The sequence below is a fragment of the Sminthopsis crassicaudata genome, chromosome 1 (assembly GCF_048593235.1).
Source record: "Sminthopsis crassicaudata isolate SCR6 chromosome 1, ASM4859323v1, whole genome shotgun sequence".
NCBI lineage: Eukaryota > Metazoa > Chordata > Mammalia > Dasyuromorphia > Dasyuridae > Sminthopsis > Sminthopsis crassicaudata.
Window position 1 is genome coordinate 433,199,157 of NC_133617.1, and position 6,711 is coordinate 433,205,867.

Here is a 6,711-nt window from a genome sequence, read left to right on the forward strand (position 1 = left end):
TATGTTTGTCATGGAAAGGCTTCCTTCCTCTTCCCCTTCCCCCCAACTCTGGTTAAACATGATTTCTCTGAATGTTTTATTAGCTTTCTTCACCTTTGTCATGATGCATAATCACAACCCTCACATTTTTAGGGCCCGTCTTCCAAGAAATTCGAAATGGCACTTGCCCTTTCTGCTTGTACTCATATGTCCCTAATCACACATAACAATTCAGGGCCAGATTCCAAAACAACAATTTTTTTTAATGGTTTTTTTAAAAAAAACGCTCTCTAGAGGAATTTCTGGCTCTGTAGCCTAGTATGAGTCAGCAATATCCAGCTTTGGGATTATTGTATGTGTGTGTCTGCGCTTTTTAAAAGGCAAGCTTGTATTAACAGGATTGTAGAGAGTCATAACTTAGCAGCCTTTGAATTTGGGGAGAAGAATTTAGTCATTCTCATGAGAAGAGATAAACTGATTCCATGGGGGTAGTGGAAGACTAAGGAAAGGCAACTCTGTCCATGCAAGTCAGCCCCTTTCTTTCATTTAAAGGTTTAGGAAAGTTCCCTAGGGCAGAGGTGTCAAACTCAGGACAGTGATGGTGATACTGCAAGTAGTTTGAACTAGATTAAAATATAATTGAGAAACATTTAACAAAATAAATATAAATACAGTATTTTGTTTGTTGGTCATGTTTGATGCTTTGTGATCCCATGGACGTATCCATGAGGTTTTCTTGACAGATTCTGAAATGGTTTGTCATTCCCTTCTCCAGCATGCCCCCACTTTGCACATGAGAAATTGAGGCAGAAAGGAGTAAAGTGACTTGCCAAGGGTCACACAGCCAGTAAATGGCTGAACTCAGATCTTCCTGACTCTAGTCTTAGTGCTCCATCTACTGCCCCATCTAGCTGTCACACAATACTACATAGATAATGGTAATTTAGTATAAAGATTTTTCTAAATTGATATGAGGGTTCAGGGATCCCTTTCTTTTGAGTTTGATTCATTTGGCCTAAAGTGCTGAGAAGAAAAAAGACTTACCCAAGTCTATATGCACAAAAGGCAGGACCAGAACCCACATTTTCCTGGTTCTTACTTAGATCTGTGATCTATCCCCTCTACTATGGCTAAAGGATTAAGTCATCAGGGGCTATAAAGAGGAATCACATCAAAGTTTATCTCTTCTAAGCAAGGAGGAGGGCAAGTCAAATGAAGGGAGAGAATTAGAACAATGACTCCCAATAGGTATGATGAAGAATTAATCAGTGAAGAATGGGATTGTTGTGGAACAAGAAAGCAGTTGGGTTTAGCTAACATACATTTGTGGTGGACTTGGGAAACATGGTTGTATGGCTTCGCTTCAGTGAAGTTTGGTAACATGTTAATGGAAAAGAAGGTGCTTCTGTTTGCCTGTTTAATGTTGGGTTAATTGCATCAAGGCCAGAATACTGCAGAGCCTTCTAAATGAAATTTAGAATTATTCCAAAGTATTCTACCTAACCATGCACTCTAGGAGCTCCCATTCCAATGGAGGAGAAATATACAAACGACTATGAAAAGAGAAGATATATACAGAATAAATTAAAGGTAAAAGATGGAATGGGAAGTAGAAAGCAGGCTAAATTATATTTGGGAAGTTATGTAGAGTTTTCAGGGATATCAATTTGCTCCCTGAAACAAAAATTTATCTTTATTAATATTTATTTTTAGGGCAGCTAGGTAGCACAGGGGAGAGATGCTAGACCTGGAGTCAGGAAAAGTTATTCTCCTGAGTTCCAATCTGGCCTCAGACACTAATTGTGATCCTGGACAACTCACTAAATGCTACTTGCTTCTGTTACCTTAAAAATGAATTGGAGAAGGAAATGGCAAAGCACTCCAGTATCTTTGCCAAGAAAGCTCCAAATGGGGTCATGAAGAGTTGGGCACAATTGAAAAAAATGACTGAACAATAATTTATTCTTCAGTTGATGCTATATATTATTGAATCAGAGAATACCACAACTTCCAAAGTATTTAAAATTGTAAGTGACCTGTGGGTCAAAGAAATGGAAAAACATAAGAAGGGTATGAACAGCCTGTGGCATATTATCAATGATATATCCAAAAAGCCACATAAGAGATACTATCTAAAGTGTGTTTGATTAAAAGAAATGAGGTCATATAGAAAGTCATGTAGCAAGAGTGAAGAGTAACAAATGAACAGTCCAAATGATACATTGGTACCCATAAAATGTTAAAAGAACTACAGCAAGCTCAATAGCATGACAGATAAGCTCCCCAGTAATAGATTTGTAGGAAGATAAGACAAGCATATCATAGAATAAAAAGGTATGGTAAGTTCAAGATCTATATCATAAAATTTCTGTACAATTCTGAAAACATAAAAATGATTTTTCCTGGACTCTTCAAAGAGCTTTAAACTGAAAAGGAAGAGGAAAGAAAAACAGCCTACACATTGCTATCCAGCTAGAAGCTAAAGAATAGCTAAAATGTGGGGAAAAGAATTACAGCAGAGATACTCAGGAATTCACAGAAGACAAAATGTCTTCGATGATGATGAAGTCATACAAGATAATGGCCAGATAACAGAAACAACAAACTGTTAAGGTTTAAACATTGTCTACGTACAGTTACCATTTTTTGACATATGAAGAAGCTCTCTGAGGGGGGAAAAAAAAGATGGAATTAGAAGGCACTTAGCCATTGGGTGGCTAAGGAAGTGAGACACTCTTTAGGGTGTGTTAAAGCTGAAAATGTCCTGAAGAAGAAAGGCTGGGTTCTTCTATAGCTGGCTTTTTCATTTAGAAGAGATTCATAACTGGATTATGACTCTAGAAAAGTATTCTCAAATACATCTGTGATCTAATCAATCTGGGTGTTCCCCTTAACAATGCAGCCATACCTGTCCCTCCTGTGTATATCTCTTCCATGTTCTCCATTAAATTCACCATGGCAATTACACTCAATGTACTGGAGACCTTTCATTTTCTAAAATTGCAAAGTTACCCAGATGTCATCTACTTTTGTCCTTTCAGGTTCCTCATTGGCTATATGTAATAGCCTTCTCCACATCTACCATGCACCAATCTGTTGCACTCTGTTACATGTTACTCTTTAATTCTTCAGATTTCATAACTCTCAGTCAAATAGCCAGAAACACCTCATTCAGAAAGAACAGGATGGATAAAAAGGGCTGGAATGGAATAGCATGTTATATTAAGAGGATATACTCATGTGAGAAAATCTACGAGCCAGATAAGGAAGCATGATAGAGAACATTTGTATAATCAATGAAGGCCAAAAAACAAAAGCAATATTGTAATTGGAATGTACTATATTCCATCAGAACAAAAGGAAGAAATAAATGAAGAGTCTGAGGAACAGGTCATAAGCCTCATATAGAGGAATGAGGTAGAAATGATGGGGGGATTTTAATGAACAAGATATGTATTAGAACAACTAATCATTTCTTGACATTTTCTCATTTCAAAGGACAGAGGAGCCAACAAGAAGAAAATTTATTCTGGATCTGATTTTCATCAAGAAAGAACTGATCACTGGGATGAAAATGAGAACTTGAGTGTGAATTGGTTTGGGGAGAACAAATTTCAAAAGGTTCAGAGAAAAGATAGGCAGGATTCATCCCATTGAAATTCTACTGTAGAAATCAGCCCAAGTAGGAATGAGTTTTCAAGATTAAATTCTTAAAAACAAAGAAAAACAATTCCATTGAAAAGGAAAAGAAGAAATTGTCTAACAAGACTGATGCTCAGGGAAATCCATCAATTGACTTAGGATTTCAAAAGATAAGTGCTAGGGTTATTCTCACCTAACTAATGCCAATCTGTCCTTATTCCTAGGCCTATCAGAGAAAAACTGACAAATATAATATCAATCTCACCTCTGTTTTGAGGTCCTCAGAATCTTCCCACTACTGTCTCATATGGAAGTAGTTTATGCGCACAACAGAGCACCCAAGAGTTTAAATGAAGAAGCTTAGACTTTATTCACTTAAATCGCATTTACTCTATGACCTCCTGCACCTACCTTGGTAGCGCTCTCCCAGTCCAGTCTCCAGGTGGTAAGAGAGAGGAGAGAGGAGAGAGCTCTTCCTGTCCAGACCTTAAATAGGGTCAATGAGGACACAGACACAAGCCAATCAATGATGAAGGTTACATACCAAACTTAACGGAGACTTCAGAGCGAGATTTGGGTTCCCCGCCATGGGTGGAGGTCCCACCCATGAAGGAAGTCCCTAAGTACTCAACTCTTAAGCACATCCGGGGATCCTAGAGACCACTGGTCCACTTACATCTCAATTGCGCTTGCCTGACCTTCCTAGGACCCTTATAAATCCCCTTTCATTCAAAGTGGGGACCGCTCATCTCATGTCAAGCTACTCAGCATCAGCTATAGTTTGCTTGATCAACAAGATCACGCTCAAGGAGGCAGGAAACAACACCACTGACCTATTCAACAGAGTCATGTCCAAGGAGAGAAGATACCAAAGAGGCAGGATGTCAATGAGATAAGATGTCCCCACAGTAGCATGTTTCAATTATGCACAATTCTCACAATTCTAGTACAATTGTCACAATTCTGGTGCACTTACACACATGATACTTGTCATAATTCTATTGCACTTTTCACAATTCTAGATCAATTCTAGTTTCATGGATAAAGTTGCACATAAGCAAAGTCATGTCCAGTAACATTGTCTCAATAACAATGGCAGGTGGGTGTGTTGGTTTTTCACCCACTAATTTAAAAGCATGGTCCTTAAATAAAAAGCATAAGCCAAAGCCTTTCCCCACGCCACCATATGTGAGTAGCCATGGGAGAAGCAAGCAGGCCCATTGTCCATTTACAATCTTTATATTGCATATCATCCAAGACAGTCCATTTCAGCTGCTACACTGGAGCTGTGTCTGCTGTCTCTGGTGTCACGGTCAGGAGGGACATTGCTGCCATCAGCGTCTGGAGGGCTGCTGACATCTGGCTGGTCCCTCTGGGCTGTTGTCTGGTCCTTCTCATGGATCCCCGTCACAAATGTCTCTGGTGAGATCAACTCCTCTGCTGTTGAATATGCACCTAGAATGAAAGGAATATACCCAGGGCCCCAAACCCTGACCTAACTTGGGCCTTTCCAAATGCCATCCAGGCCTTTCCACATCACAATGGAAACAAAGTTCTTGTCAAAAAGACAAACAAAAGTCAGACAAAAGTCAGTCTGTCACTTAGGTGCACTTTCTGTGTATGCCAGAAGTGCATTGCTAAGATAAAATGCAAAGAATTTAAAAATGTAAAACTGAAATAATTTTAAAATGTAAAACCCAAATAACTTAAAAATATAAAATCAAAATACTTTAAAGATGTAAAATCAAAATAATTTAAGAATGTAAAATCAAAAGTGTTTAAAAATGTAAAATCAAAATTTAAAAATTACAAGCAATCACATATATCTATTGCCATATCTTGTGCATATTCCAAAATTCCCTTCTCTTGTTTAAAAGAGAAAATCTTGGGGATATAGTCTGTCCAATAATAACTTTGCTAGTAGGGTTATAAGAAATGCCAATGGAATGGGCAAAGTCAAATCCAATGCAAAAACACTTAAAGGCAAAATATTTATAAGCCAATCCATAACCTGTCTTAAATGCATGTGAAATTCCTACAATGGAAAAATTGTTGATCACATGCCTAGCTGCTTCTCCAGATTGGAGTGAAGCCATAATGCCCATTGGTCTTAAAACATTAAATTTCAATTAGGGTTTTGTCCTATAGGGAGCATGGAGAGTGAAAAGAAAGATAAGCTATATAGCCTTTTGCCATGCTCCTAGCTTCCTCTTTAGTTATCATGATTTGCAAATATAAGACTCTAGTAGCCTGATTATAAAAGATATGATTTGAAGGTCCACTCTGAAAATGGACATGTAGGGTATAATATTTATCTGAGCACTTTCTCACTTGCTCTCAAAGTTCTTTTTTTTTTTTTTTTAATTTTTATTTTATTTTATAATTATAACATTTTTTTTGACAGCACATATGCATGGGTAATTTTTTACAACATTATCCCTTGCACTTACTTCTATTCAGATTTTTCCCCTTCCTCCCCCAACCCCCTCGCCCAGATGGCAAGCAGTCTTATATATGTTAAATATATTACAGTATATTCTAGATACAATATATTTGTGTAGAACCGAATTTTTTGTTGCACAGGAAGAATTGGATTCAGAAGGTAAAAATAACAGTTTACATTTATTTCCCAGTGTTCCTTTTCTGGATGTAGCTGGTTCTGTCCATCATTAATCAATTGGAATTGGATTAGCTCTTCTCTATGTTGAAGAAATCCACTTCCATCAGCATACATCCTCGTACAGTATCATTGTTGAAGTGTATAATGATCTTCTGGTTCTGCTCGTTTCACTCAGCATCAGTTGATGTAAGTCTCTCCAAGCCTCTCTGTATTTCTCCTGGTGGTCATTTCTTATAGAACAATAATATTCCATAACATTCATATACCATAGTTTACCCAACCATTCTCCAATTGATGGACATTCATTCATCTTCCAGCTTCTAGCCACTATGAAAAGGGCTGCCACAAACATTTTGGCACATACAGGACCCTTTCCCTTCTTTAGTAGTTCCTTGGGGTATAAGCCCAGTAGTAGTATGGCTGGGTCAAAGGGTATGCACATTTTGATAACTTTTTGGGCATAATTCCAG